The sequence below is a fragment of the Beta vulgaris genome, chromosome 6 (assembly GCF_026745355.1).
Source record: "Beta vulgaris subsp. vulgaris cultivar EL10 chromosome 6, EL10.2, whole genome shotgun sequence".
Taxonomy (NCBI): domain Eukaryota; kingdom Viridiplantae; phylum Streptophyta; class Magnoliopsida; order Caryophyllales; family Amaranthaceae; genus Beta; species Beta vulgaris.
This window is the reverse complement of record NC_079207.1, coordinates 51,576,014-51,579,622: the sequence shown is the minus strand read 5'-3', so window position 1 is coordinate 51,579,622 and position 3,609 is coordinate 51,576,014. Positions and strand designations below refer to the sequence as shown.

Genomic DNA, 3,609 nt, shown 5'->3' with positions numbered 1-3,609 from the left:
ACATCCTCACATCTTTTCAGTACTTTAGTCAAATTCAGCAAACATGCATCAAAATCAATGCCATACACACTAAAGTCATCCATAAATACTTCCATGATGGACTCAATAAATTCAGAAAATATGGCCATCATACAACGTTGGAAAGTAGCAGGGGCATTACATAGGCCAAAGGGCATCCTTCTATATGCAAAGGTACCATAAGGACATGTAAAGGTGGTCTTCTCCTGGTCATCTGGGTGGATAGGGATTTGGAAGAAACCAGAATAGCCATCTAGATAACAGAAATGAGAATGACAAGCTAGACGTTCCAACATCTGATCAATGAAGGGAAGGGGAAAATGGTCTTTCTTGGTGGCAACATTTAATTTCCTATAGTCAATGCACATACGCCACCCAGTAACTACTCTTGTAGCAATTAATTCATTTTTCTCATTTTTAACTACAGTAGTACCACCCTTTTTAGGAACCACTTGAACTGGACTCACCCACTTAGAATCAGAAATAGGATAGATAATCCCAGCATCAAGCAATTTCATAACCTCTTTTTTACAACTTCCTGCATATTCGGGTTCAAACGACGCTGACCTTGTATACTAGGACGATGATCATCCTCAAGATGAATTTTATGCATGCAAAAGTCAGGGCTTATGCCTTTCAAATCATCAATGTTATATCCAATGGCCTTTTTATTGTTGTCGCAAAACAGACAAAAGTTGAGACATTTGACCATCATTTAATGCAGCACTAACAATCACAGGGCAATTTTCAGAATCATCCAGAAAAGCATACGCAGAGAAGGGGGAAGGGGTTTCAGTTCAGGTTTCTTTACCTCTACCGGTGGAGTAGCACATACTAACCGTTCATCCTCATGAGTGGTAGTACCATCAAGCTCGACACAGGTAAAAGCTGCTTCCCAAGCATCCACTTCAGTAGTCCGGATAATATCATCACCTGTGGAAGAGGTAAAACAAAGCAAAGCCTCCAGTGGATCCCGCATAAGGGATTGAGGCATGTCATCATTAACCAGCACATCAATGACATCTATTCTGTAACAGGCTTCCTCTAGCATGGGACTTTTCAAAGCATTGGTCAAACTAAAAGTTACCTTATCATCCCCACAGTCAAAGTTAATTTCCCATTTTTTACATCTATGACAGCTCCAGCAGTATGAAGGAATGGTCTCCCTAAAATGATTGGGATTTGAGTATCCTCTTCCATGTCAAGCACAACAAAATCCACAGGAATGTAAAATTTACCTACCCTCACAGGAACGTCCTCTAAGATACCTAGGGGGTATTTAACAGAACGGTCAGCCATTTGAAGAGTAATGTTGGTACATTTTAAATCTCCCATGTCAAGCTTTTTACAAACAGTCAAGGGCATGACACTAACACTAGCACCTAGATCACATAAGGCTTTGTCAATAAATATGGTGCCAATATTACAAGGGATGGAGAAACTCCCCGGATCTTTCAATTTAGAGGGGATTGATTTTGCAAAAGAGCACTACATTCTTCAGTAAAGGCAACAGTTTCTACTGCATTAAAGGCTCTTTTCCTAGTCAAAATTTCCTTCAAAAATTTAGCATATGCAGGTACTTGAGTAATGAGTTCAGTAAATGGAACAGTTACCTGAAGATTTTTCACTACCTCCATAAACTTACCAAGTTGGTGATCCAGCTTATTCTTTGATAGACGAGTGGGGAATGGAACCTTGATCGCAGGAGTGGTGGAGGAACTGTTTTCAGGTACTGTCTGCTTCTCTGCATTTGTGTTGGTGGTAGCCTCAGGAGCTGACGAAGTTTCAGTTATGTCTGCATTTTTTTCTGGCTCAACCGGACCATCCTTAGGCATTGGGGGACCATCATAATGTGTTCCACTCCTAAGAGTGATGGCATTGGCAGTGTCCCTTGGTTGCATTGATTGTGAAGGTAAGGCCCCAGGTGGCCTACTAGCAGAAGAACTAGCCAACTGAGCTAGTTGAGTCTCCAACATCTTGTTATGCGTGCCCAAATTTTCCAGTTGAGCTTTTGTGTCAGCTTGAAAAGCATTGAACCCCTTCTGCATCTGGAACATCATATTCTTCAACTCTGTCATGGCTGGGTCAGCAGGAGGAGCAGGCTGTGGAGGTGCTTGATTTCTCTGAAAACCAGGTGGAGCTTGTTGTGAAGGTTGGTATTGTTGACCCTGTTGTTGAGGTGGATATGGTTGTTGAGGTTGAGGGTTCAACACATTAGTACTCCTATATGAGAGGTTGGGATGGTTCTTAACCCAGGATTGTAGGTGTTGGAATAGGGTTGAATTGGTTCCTAGGTTGTGATTGGAAAGCATTGACGGCCTCACAGTTATTTCCCAAGCAGGACACTCTTGAGAGTTGTGCCCAGATATTCCACAAGCATCACATATATGCACATTATAGTTAGAAGCACTAGCCATCGCATTAACACTCATATGGGAGGAATCATTACCTAACTTCAGGGAGTCAATTTTCTGAGTTAGAGTAGCTAGTTGCCCAGACAGTAGAGAAATGGCTTCAACATCATGTTTACCACCCTTTTTCAAAGAGGAACGAATGGTAGAGGCTTGATTAGATGCTAGCTTCTCCAAAAGTTCATACCCTTCCTCAATTGCTTTATCCATGAAGAACCCACCAGATGCTCCATCAATTACCCGTCGTGTTCTGCATCAACTCTAGTGTAGAAAATCTGACACAAGTACCACTGGTCCAACCCATGATGAGGACATAGACGCTGCAGATCCTTGAACCGCTCCCAAGCTTCATATAGAGATTCACCAGGATCTTGGGTGAAAGTAACTATGGCATGTCTCATATCTGCAGTTTTCTGGTAAGGGTACCACTTGATGAGGAAAATCTTGGAAAGTTCTGGCCAGGTGGTGATGGTGGAAGGCAGCTTGTTATACCAGAACAAAGCTTTATCGCGCAGAGAGAAACCAAATAAGAGGAGTTTCATCTCATCAGGAGTAACACCAGCTTGCTTCTGAGTAGCACAACACTGTAAAAATCTCTGCAGATGCTGATTTGGGTCTTCAGATGGTAACCCAGCGAACTGATTGTTCTGAACCATATTCAGAACATGAGACTTGATCTCAAAATTTGTAGCAGCAATAGTGGGCATCCGTACCCCAGTAGGCACGTTATCAGGAGATGGTTGCATAGTCTCTGAAGGTTCGAGTAACATTCTCACCCATGTTGACAGTAAAGGTGAGGTGGGGTTTCTTGGTGTGGGAAGATGGTGGAGATGGTGTCTTTTGGGAGGGTGTCCCTGCAGACAGCTTAGCTTGTTTAGTTTTCTTTCTGAGTCTACGAGCGGTCTTTTCAATCTCTGGATCGAACGGGATGAGATTTGGAGATTTCAATTTCCTGCTCATACACCAAAAACACTAAAACAAACGTGAGATGCTCCAAAGAACAGGTGTTCTTCAGAGTAGAGGTTAGTTTAATATTTAATTCAGACAAAATAAAATAAACCGTCTCCCCGGCAACGGCGCCAAAATTTGACAGGCTAAAGTCGTATCACCTAATCAAAAATAACCTAAGGTCCACTAACTAGTAGTCAGGGAAGTCAGGATCGAATCCACAGGGAGAAGT

General features: G+C 42.4%; 1 non-coding gene across 1 annotated transcript; it reads left to right on the top strand.

The window, feature by feature from the left end:
• Positions 1-2,726: 2,726 nt before the first annotated feature.
• On the top strand, positions 2,727-2,833 carry LOC125499176 (small nucleolar RNA R71). Its single transcript, XR_007275893.2, has one exon. It is a non-coding gene; the product is annotated as a small nucleolar RNA R71 (small nucleolar RNA).
• Positions 2,834-3,609: the final 776 nt, after the last annotated feature.